Here is a 12318-nt window from a genome sequence, read left to right on the forward strand (position 1 = left end):
AATGGACGTTGGGAAGCCGGTGCAAATGATTAGAATGCAAAAAGCACACACATTGTACCAAATGCAAATAATGAGTAAACGACAGGCAATCTGGCTGAACAGCTGTCTGAAGGTCGATGAAATGAGAGACAGTAATGGAAATAGACTGACAAGCTTATATTGACAGGCTAAAACAAGTACAACATTCAGGTCAAGACAACATCCTTCTAGTAATTCTTTCTATAATCAAATCCAATCTATTTGGATCTTTAGACTTCAGCATTTAACTACAATATGTATTTCTTCCCATCCCCAAATCCATCGGTCAAAATCATGTAAAGTACTACACTAAACATATTCAAAACTCTTTGTGTCACCCTTTAATGGCCAGAAATATTAAAATTCTACCAGAATCTTTCTTAGTTATTCTGAAAATATGAGAAGGAAAATTTAGCAAATAATTATAAAATTATATTATTATTTAAGATTTAATCTTCAGTTCGACTCACAGTCTGGGACTGGTAAAAATTTAACATTTCAAGTTCTAACCAAGGACCTAAGATCTGTTAAGGTGACATCTGGTCAGTAAGGAGAAATGTCCTTACAAGTGAGAACAATTTTTAACTAATGGAATGGCTTGCCAGCAGAAGCTGTGGGTGCTCCATCACTGGAGGCTTTTAAGAAGAGACTGGACAGCCCCTTGTCTGGAATGGTACAGGATCTCCTGCTTGAGCAGGGGTTGGACTAGAAGACCTCCAAGGTCCCTTGCAGTTCTGTTATTCTGTTATGTTTGCTGCCGTGAGTTATTTGCAAAACTAATAAAGGTAGAAAATCAATCAATCTACACCTATTGGAAGATGATCATCCAATGTTCAAGCAAATAATAATAATTATAATTCCACGTGGCTATTAAATAATTCAGGTGGCCATTTTTTCCCCCTTGAACTATGTGTAACCATCTACTAAGAGGGGTAGATAGTTTTAAATTAAGAGCCGTGGTGGCACAGTGGTTAGAACACAGTAATGCAGTTTAACTCTGCTCACATTGCCAGGAGTTTGATTCCTTTGATCCTGACTGGCCCAGCCTTACTCAGCCTTCAATCCTTCCGAGGTCAGTAAAATGAGCACGCAGATTGTTGGGGGCAAATATGCTGATTTTGCAAACCACTTAGAGAGGGCTGTAAAGCAGTGTGAAGCAGTATATAAGTCTAAGTGCTATTGCTAAGTGCTATTAAATTATTTGCTAAGTTTGTTTTCCAAAGTAAATGTTATAAGAATGTTTTTAAAAATGGAGAGTGTGACATTAGAACCATATTTTCAGAAATCTCCCCTTATTGGTCTGTCCCCTAAGAATGTGTTCGTTTGGATTTCCATAGTGACCAAAATTTTATTCTCAGTTGCTTAAGTTGTGTACTTCTGTCCATCTTCAATTTTTGTGCTTCTGTGCTTCATGTTTTGAATGGATTTATGATCCTCCCGCCCTCTGCAAAATATGAGAAAATTGATTTCTCTTTTTTTGCAAATTGCAATAATAGCATTTTGAAAATCTACTGACTGAAGCGATAAGCGGTATTTCAAAATAAAATGTATCTTTTAAACCAGAAAACCCCTGAACTGAAGTAATAACTGTGTATTCAAGCAGACTCTAGACAATCTTCTATCAGGGATGCTTTAATTTGGATTTGTGCATTGTAATTATATTATTCTACTTGATGTGCATAAGTCAGCAAAAAGAACGTAACCATTGAATCGAAAAAAGGGTCAGTAATTAGTCAGTAATTTCCAAATAATCACTACTTTCCTTTCTTCACAATCACCCTCTCATTAATTTAGTTGAAAGATGGAGACTGGTTCAAGTACATTCAGTAGGCTTTGAATACAGATCTGATTTCAGGTTTATTTTGAACTTTGGTATCTGAGAAAATTCCTGAGAATATTGTGGATAGCCAAAAAAAAAACACCAAAGAAACAAACAAACAAAAGTATACTCAAACAAGTGAGTTCTCACTCAACGCATTAATGACCAGGCTGAAATTCTCCTACTATGAATGCATTATATATAGATTCAAGGTGCTGGTGATGACCTATAAAGCCCTAAATGGCTTGGGTCCGGGATATCTGAGGAAACACCTGCTGCCGGCATCAAGTTCCCTTCGTCCTGTGCGCTCCTACAGGGAGGGCCTTCTCAGTGTGCTGCCGGCAAAGGATTGCCGGCGGGCAACACCCAGGGGGAGGACCTTCTCTGTGGGCATGCCGGCCCTCTGGAACCAGTTACCCGTAGAGCTTTAGGACTGCCCCTGATTTTCGTTCGTTCCGCCGAGACCTGAAGACCTGGCTCTTTGGGCTTTCCAGCCAGGACTGAGGATTTTTTAATTTTTTAACTTATTGTAATTGGGTTTTTAATCAGAGTTATAGGGGTTTTAGATTTTAATTAAGGATAATTTAATCTATTTTAATTGTTATTAATTTTTGTATTGTGATGTTGTTTTAATTGCCTTGTGAACCGCCCCGGGTCCTGCGGGAGAAGGGCGGTATATAAGTTTAATAAATAATAATAATAATAATATAGACCTAAAGTTTTAGAAAGGTCTACAGGGGATATAGTTTACACACCCCTCTACACACCCCTCTAGAGTGTAAAAAAAATAAATCAGACCATGATATATCACAGGAATCTTCAAACTTGGCCCTTTTATGACTTGTGGACTTCAACTTCCACAATTCCTCAGCCAGGCATGCTGGCTGAGGAATTCTGGGAGTTGAAGTTGACAAATCATAAAAGGGCCAACTTTGAAGATCCCTGATATATCACTTCAGAATTTTTTCCACCTTTAACATAATATATCAGCTATACAATTCAATTGAAACAAACTAAAATCTTTTAGGGGGGAAATAATAAAAAAACTTACAATAACACGGTTAAATAAAGATGCACACTCTTAAACTAATACTTTGTTGAACCACTTTTGGATCGGGGAACCATGCAAAATCCACTGTTCAGTGGTGGGAAAGGGGAAAGGAAAGAAGGTGGACCGCCAAAAGCAAGGTGGATGGATTCAATTATAGCAGCAATGGGTGTCCTGTTGGAAGACCTGACAGATGGGGTTGGGGGATAGATCATCTCAGAGAAAGTCTGCCGATCAGTCATCAGGATCTGACACTGACTTGATGGCACATCATCATCATTGTCGTCTCTTTTCTTATTTCCATTTATCAGACTTCTCTGTCCTCACAATAAATCACAGATCTCTTGAGAATTCACAACTTAGCTTGGTATTTCAAGTACCGGTACCTGGCAGAAATTGCACAGACACAGCTCGACAGGATAAGAATTGCAGCTAGGAATGAAGCCAGTCATACAGTAGGTCACTGCCAGTAGAATAATATAAGTGACTTTCACACCTCTAAGGGTCCAAACTCATTTTTGCTCTGTTTTTTAAACAAAAAATCTTTCTTTTGCCAGCTTCTCCCATTTATTCTTCTCCCATTAATTCTATCCCATCTCTGTGAAGATTTTGAGGCATTTCCCTGAGGATTATGCTAGAATAGTGGGGAAAATGTAATCCATGACTATAATCTTACAGATAGTTGTATTTGAGGTAGCAAAGACAACTATATAAATTTCATCTTTTATTAATCGCTGAAGCAACAACTATGACTATGCAAAGGCCCAGATTGGAAGCACATACAAATAGAATAGAATAGAATAGAATAGAATAGAATAGAATAGAATAGAATAGAATAGAATAGAATAGAATAGAATAGAATAGAATAGAATAGAATAGAATAACAGAGTTGGAAGGAACCTTGGAGGTCTTCTAGTCCAGCCCTCTGCTCAAGCAGGAGAACCTATACCATCTCAGACAGGTGAATGTCTAGAATTGTTCTCTCTCTCTCTCTCTTTGTCTCCCTCTCTCTCACACACAAACACACATGTGGAAAGATCACTGGCAGCAATGGCAGTTGCACAAAGGAAAAGATGCAGCCGCTTTAAAGGATTCTTAAAGGTAAAGGTAAAGGTTCCCCCGCACATGCGTGCTAGTCGTTTCCAACTCTAGGGGCTGGTGCTCATCTCCGTTTCAAAGCCAAAGAGCCAGCGCTTGTCCAAGGACGTCTCCGTGGTCATGTGGCCGGCATGACTGGACGCCTAAGGCGCACGGAACGCTGTTACCTTCCCACCGTAGTGGTCCCTATTTTTCTACTTGCATTTTTACGTGCTTTCGAACTGCTAGGTTGGCAGAAGCTGGGACGAGTAACAGGCGCTCACTCTGTTATGCGGCACTCGGGATTCGACCCGCCAAACTGCTGACCTTCTGATCGACAAGCTCAGCGTCCTAACCCACTGAGCCACCGCGTCCCTTTAAAGGATTCTTAATGGCAGTTATTTGCTTCACATTGCAGATATCTACACAGCCCCAGAAACAAAGTGCATTATGAAGGAGAGAGGGAGAGGGAAAGGAGGGGGAAGAGAAGTATTGATCTTTTAAGAAGGAGTCTTTCCTAGATACAAGTCTTCTGAGAACTTTCTACAGTAGTGTCTTGGTTTTTGTGCAAACACTTTAAGCTTTTTGTGTTGTAAGAAAAAAAAATCAAAGAGTCCAACAGAATCCTAAATTATGTGTACGGTATACACGTTGAATAAACAGTATCTCAAATTCACCATGATAATCATGGTGTTTCAGTCCCAGAGTAGGAACTCAACCACTTCCCTTATTCTGAGCTTAAACTTTATGAGAGAGGTGTCCAACCTTGGCAACTTTAAAACTTGTGCACTTCAACTTCTAGAATTCCTCAGCCACCCATGCTGCCTGGGGAATTCTAGAAGTTGAAGTCCAAAAGTTCTAAAGTTGCCAAGGTTGGACACCCCTGCTTTATAAGGAGGCATAGGTTTATCAGCGAGTATGTTCTCTGTTACGTCGTGGGTACCGCGTGTAATGAATAGGAGACGACACTAAGAGTTATATGTTTATTGGTTATAATCATGGAACTGCTTGCTCTTCTTCCCCCAAGTGCCCTCTTATAGATTGCCCCAGCCCCACAGTTCACTCTATTCTCCCGCCAGCCAGGGGACACCCAACCCGATGTCCTATATTTCCCACCGGACAGGTTGACCAATCGGGTCGCCTGACCGATGCCCCCTTGTGTTATTGTGGCATACACAACACCCTCCTTAAAGGCGCAATGCAGGAATATAGATGCTAAGATCTCAGGTTCATTCTGGCTACAAGGACAATTCCTTTAAAGAAGAGGCAAATTTAAAAAATGAGTTCCTTCTTCTGAAATAAGAATGAGGAGGCAATCTCTTTTTGACCTAACCTGCTATCCCAGTATTATTTGTGTCTCCTAGTACTTTTTTTTTAAAAGAAAGCATTATCATCCTTTGGAAACCGCAACCATGGAAAAACAGTGGTGTTTGAAGCATGAAAAATATAGTTACTGTACTGCTTATCATAAAAACTCCCTTCCCCAGGAAAAAAACACACAACAACATCCAAATCTGCTCACATACATGACACCATCCTTTCCACTTTGCCTTATTCCCTCATCCACAACAGCTGTCATCCAGCTGGAAAACTTTTCTGGATTGCCAATTTAAAAGAACAAATTAAAATTGCCAATTTTGCCAATTTAAAAGAACAGAGCACAAAGGGCTTTGAGACCCTTACAGGCTGTGAGCAGTTTAGTGTACACTTGCTCTGAATGGAAAAGCATATGAATAATCTAATTTTTTACAGGTCCTTGCCATTCAAAATGAAATGATACTATCTCTAACACCACCAGCACACACAATACAAAATTTTGGTGCCTAAATGAGCATCGCACCAGCCGTCCTCAGAGAGTTTCACAAACAAGACAATTGTATCATTTTGCTTCTTAAAAAGTTCTAAAACTACTTTGCATTAGTACATCTCTGAGCAGGATGCAATTTATAAACAATAAGCAAGCAAGAAAATGTAATTTTGTAATCCTAGGTAGAGCCAGAATACACCAATGCAGCTGTCCTTTAGATACAAAAGTTTGGGTATTCAACCAGGTCTTACATTTGATGCCAAAATGAAAACAGAATTGGCATTAGGTTGGCCCTCTAGAAAAAAATCGGAATGATTTTTTTTAATAATCTTTATAGCATATTAATACAAAGCAAATCCAATGTACATATTATTACTTTTTGTTTTCAACTTTTCTTTTGCTAACTGGCCAAAATTCTTCTGTGGGGAAAAAAAATAGCTCTTTAAAAACAAAGGGCAATTTGGGAGGGAAAGTAGCAAAAAGAAAATAAAACACACTATTCTTATTTTTTTTCCCTTTAATTTAAACAAGCTACATTCTACAGTAAAATTAATCTTCCTTGGGAGATATTTTTGTTGGGAAGAGTCAGAACCTTTGATTAATTTTAATCTAGGAAACAATAATTATACCAAAATTATTCCCTTTATGTAAACCAACAATTAAAAAATAAATAAATTTCAAAGTTCTTTATTCATCGTGATCCTGAGAGAGCTTCCTTTTAGCTCCACCTTGGCCCTACTTTTTCAGTTAATTTTTTTTTGTTTTCCTTCTTCTGTGATTTTTGGCAAACTGTGCTCTTCCAATAAGCTGAACTAAAGTACAAAAAAAACACTGATTTCATTTACCGTTGTAAAGAAGATAGATCTTATTTAAAAAAAATAAATAAATATTGTTTTGGATATTGGATCACTAAAATAACAGTAGGCAACACACATAAATGCACATTATTTTAAATGGTTTCTATATCTATAATAAATGTTTGAAGGCACCTGAATTGCTGCTGTCCATGTATTGCTGAATTCATACAAGCATATTTCACTGAATACAAGCAATCCTATGAAAAACCAAATGACAACTGCAGTAGTACAATTCCCGATGATCTGTATCCAGATTCAAAAATTCCCTTCAGAGTCATAAATGGCCATGATGCAGACAGCTGCAACAATATTTACCTCTCAATGTTTACCATCAAATTTATTTCATTAGATAAGAAAATAAGCTTATAAGAATAAATGCTAATTAGCATATCTGTAATATTACTCTTTCATATATTTAACCTAGCTATGTCTTTTATGAGATGAAATATACGTTGTGATACCTCAGCCTTTGAATTATGTTGTATTGTTTGAAAATCAATGGCAAATACTTCCCAAGTTGCAAAGTAAATCAGAAAGCTAATAGATAGAAACAAATATTTTTTTTTATTCTCCACCTAATTCTTTTAAAAATCCATTTCCAAGTTTAGTAAAATACATGGACATTAACATTCTGCCTGTTTCTTTTCTTCCTTGGGTGGTATGATCTTACTATTTTCCACCATTACAAGATCACTACCATCACCAGCAAGAGAAAATAAAATTTTGCAATGAAGACTAGAATCATTACTGTATGCCCAATAGTTATCATCTGGAATTTAATAATTTTCATAATGTTTTCTGTCAATAGTCCTAGCATGCAGACCTTAATCAAAGCCACATATACAATTTATGAATTCTGTAATAGTTCACCCGGTTGCTATTTTTTCAGCAGCCATATTTATTTATTTAACTCCGTCATATTTTCTGAGGATCCATGGTAATGAATAATTCAAATCGGAATGCATAACAATAACCCAAAATCAACACAATAAGTCAATTCTTAAAATCAAATATCAACAATCCAATTAAAAGTAATATAAATGGGATCCAAAGTCTACATATTGAGACCCCCGATGCTTTTCTAATACTTCCCTTTTCAGGGCCTTCCTGAAACCCAGGAGCAAAGTCTCCTGATATTTAACCAAAAAAAACCCATAAGCATTCTGTCCTGACATAAGAGGAAAAAATGCAAAAGAATAAGAATACTGTAGAAAGAAATTATACAATGAATATATTCTGAGATGCCCAGTGTAAATATGATTTATCCTCCTTTCAATTTCTTTCTCTAGTGCCACTACTCACTATCTTTTATTTATTTATTATTATTAATTACTTATCAATTTTATTGCCGCCCCCCCACCCCAAATCTTAGCATCAAGGTAATTCTGTGCAGCTTGATGCAGCCTTTCTTTTTCTATCCTGTAAGAAATAAAAGTTTAAGAAAAAACATATAGGATTTAGCCTTTAGCTTTGCTAATACCATTAGTCAAAGCTTACTCCTATTACGGGGCCCTACAAATCCTTATCCAGAAGTTGTATCTTTGTTATGTTACATATTTGTTGTGCGCAAAGGACAGTGTTTTGCTTAAGTGAGCTTATTTCTCAACAGCAGTCAGAGTGATCATATTGCACTGCAGGATTGTTGGAATGATGAACAACCCAAGCATGGGGGCAATACCAACATTTTGTACAGCTGTACTTTATCAACAGATTAGAAATGTTCTCTATTGATATTTACACACCACTATGGATCTTTTTATCAGCGACGCGGTGGCTCAGTGGGTTAGGATGCTTAGCTTGTCGATCAGAAGGTCGCCAGTTTGGTGGGTCGAATCCCAAGTGCCGCGTAACAGAGTGAGCGCCTGTTACTCGTCCCAGCTTCTGCCAACCTAGCAGTTCGAAAGCACGTAAAAATGCAAGTAGAAAAATAGGGACCACTACGGTGGGAAGGTAACAGCGTTCCGTGCGCCTTTGGCGTCTAGTCATGCGGCCACATGACCACAGAGACGTCCTCGGACAAGCGCTGGCTCTTCGGCTTTGAAATGGAGATGAGCACCGGTCCCTAGAGGTGGAAATGACTAGCACGCATGTGCGGGGGAACCTTTACCTTTACCTATGGCTCTTTTTAGTGGTCAGAAATCTGATGCCGTTTGCGTGATCTGAAAAGTCCGGAATTGATCAGCTTAACTTTCCTGCAACCTGCTCTGCTTGCAAGTCTTCAATAAGATTCCATGAAATTGTTTTGCTTACAATAAGTGATTCCTCTAGAAGGCTTGGTCTTCCTATTACATTTTTTCTGGGCCATCTAATATCTTGTTAGCTCTCTCCTTCACTTTTCTCTTAACCCTATTTCTCCATGGTTCCTTTGCTTGAAATTTTGTAACTTCACAGTCCTGCTCATTTTTCAGTGTCCTCTTAATTACTCAGCTCAATCTCCATTAATAGTTGAAAATGTTTACATCGTACATTGCACTGTCAATGCATATGTGATTAATGAATATAGGTATATGATAAAAAATGATCAATTAATATCTGTGACTTCCAAAATAAGAATAAACAAAATACAGATGCCTACAGCCTAATAAGGACAATGCAGGCAATTCACTGCATGATGCTAAATCAAACACTGGAGCAAGGGCTCGTCCATATGTCCTGCTAACCTAAGTGTGATAATTTTCAGGCGACCTAAAATACATTTCAGGAGAGCAAAAATGGACCATGACCTTCTCAGCCTAACCCTAGGCTGCTGGGAGGGCAACCTCTTCCTCAGTTTTTACCCCCTCTGCTGCTCTAAGTAAGCAAATCTGTTGTGCTTAATTTCATACCCCACAAATGTCCCTATTTTCCTTGGTTGATGTACAAGTCAGCTCCTGAACCCAGCTACTTTTCTATGCCTTCAATTGCTATTTCATGCTATTTCATGCCATATTGCAGGGTGCTCTACATAGGGCTACCCTTCAAGACCAGTCAGAAGCTGCAGCTGATACATAATATGACAGGGTGGGCAGTTATAGGCATACCTCATTACCCCATGGAATGCGTCTCTTGCACAGGCTACATTAGCTACCAATAAGCTCCTAACTGCAGTTCGAAGTACTAGTCGTTACCTATAAAGCTCTTTATGGCACAGGCTCCAGTTGAGAGATAGCCTTTTTCCCATGGTTGGTGCTATCTAGTAGGTTCTGACAGGGTGAATTTACTCCAGGTCCCATCTTTGAAACGATGCCATTTGATGGGATCCAGGAAACCTGTTTTTTCTGTTGAAGATCTGCCCTCTGGAGCAGCATTTTCCTAGAACTGACCTATAGTAAGACTTATGGGACAGAAGAACCAATGACTGCTTGGCTGGAGAGGCCGCTAAGGTATGGCAAAAACTTCATCTTGACCAGGCAGCTTATTACACATATCATTTACTAAGGAAGCTCTAGAAGAAGGCCATGGGGATTTTCTCTTTTCTGGGTTAAAAAGAGTTGAAAATAAATAATAATGCTAGGAAGTACAAGAACCTGGAAATCAAAATGCTTGAAAGCTAGACATTTTCAGGACTGTGTTCTTTGATCAGAACCAATCCAACTTTTGGGATGTTCTACAAGAAGCTTTTGGACATACCCCATTTCTATGAAGTGAAGAAGGCTTGAAGCTGAAAGATGTTGTTTTTCAGGGCCTATGCCTGATGTTGGGAACAGTCTCCTAGTTGCCCACTCTGTAATCACTTTTGGGGAGATCCTAACAATGGAAGGCACTTGTTAACTTAGTAGATATCATCCGAGATTGCATAAAGCAAGACTGGAATTCACCATCTTCTGATTTTCACCTTGGTAGCTTAAGCCACTATAAAAACTGGATCACAAAATACACTTTGGTAAACTAATGTTGAAAAGTCCAGAATAAAATATGCATCATTATTTCCAATTCAAAAGTGGAATCTCCCCCCCCTCCCACCCCCAGAGATCCAACAATTTGTATTTACTATGAATATTTCTATATAGGCTGATGAGTTCGAAGTTCTGACTCACAAATGACTTTCATTAAATATGTGTTAATGCAATGAATTCTAATGATAGCATACTGGCCACATCACTCCATTCAATATTAATTGTGTGACACTTTATTTTAATGGAACATTAATTAGTATAGAATTTCAATGAAGATCTACATAGCACATGCATTAATACAAATGCATTCATTATCACTGATGTAGTACAAGTAATGACAAATAAGTCTGTAACAGTAGGACCCTTCAAATAATAATCACGAATCATTAGGTACTGCATTAATTTATACTGTGTATTACTAATACACATATTCTATGTATGTAGTTTTCTGTTGATACCATTTTGTATGCTCAGTACTTTATATTATTCTAAATTCCCATTTGTTGCAGTGGAGATACTGAAATGTATTGGTTATCTATCTATCTATCTATCTATCTATCTATCTATCTATCTATCTATCTACCTACCTATCTTTTGCTTGCCATATTTTACTGAAAGACATCATAATAAAATGTAATGTATTCAGAGTTCCAAAGCAACAGTTATGATTAATGACATTTTAAAATACTACATATTAACATATCAAAACAAACCCCTAGTGTAGGTTCCTATCTCTCCATGACATTTTCAAGCAGATTTGGCATCTGGATACTGTAATTTCAGTGACTTTCATGTAGTTTATTATGAAGCAAATACCTAGACGCAAAACAAATAGAGTTGGGAAAAACAGTCATGGGGGTCACGTCAGAAGTTACGTACAAGAGAAGGATTGGAATCTGTAGAAGCTCTGTGTCCTCTCCCTTTAATTCTCCTAGTTAGAAAAATAGGATACCATAATAATGGAGCATTTGACTGACAATAGCTGCCAGTCTTTGGTCATTGAATATGGGTACAATGTGTCTCTCCCAAAGGAAGAGTTCCTGAAATAAAACATTTTTACTATTTTTGCTGGAAACTACAGTAACACTACATTTTAATAAGCAAAGCCTTTGGTTTTTTTTTTTAAATATAGAATAGTATACCAACTAAGAAAAACAAACAGAAGACAGGAAAATAATCAAATTGATAAAAAATATTTAGACTTAGGTAGCTGAAGCAAAGCAATATTTCCATCACCTGATAAAGTGTGAATCTAAATGTAACATTAAACCTCATATTTTTCTTAGTTGAAGGTTTGATGTATTTATTAGGACAGAGCAAAAACACCAACAACAAATAATTCCCCTTATTGATAAGATACTTGTTCTTCAACACTGAAAAGATGAATTGACGGCTCCAGTTATTCAATGGACTAGAAACCTGATGATATCTTCCACATGTAAATAATTTGCCTCAGCTGCAGACTACTTATGCCATGGGTTACTATAATAGAATTTTTTTTCTTTGTTGAACCTTTTGTATAAAGTATACTCTCACTGGATACACACACATAGACATACAATACACGCAAAACACAAACACACACACACACACACACACACACACACACACATACAGATATGATAGGCCTGTATATCTTTTTTATTTATTCAGTTTAATAAAGTCACATGAGAGAGACTGGATAACAACATTAAAAAACAAAAACACGAAGACCATGGCATTTGGAATCCTTTCCAACACAATCTGGAAAGAGAAGACATCTATATTTTTCTTCTGTGTAGAAAAGTCATGTGTTTTGTGTGTGTGTGTGTGTGTGT

This window comes from Vipera berus, assembly GCF_964194415.1.
Source record: "Vipera berus genome assembly, chromosome: 5".
NCBI lineage: Eukaryota > Metazoa > Chordata > Lepidosauria > Squamata > Viperidae > Vipera > Vipera berus.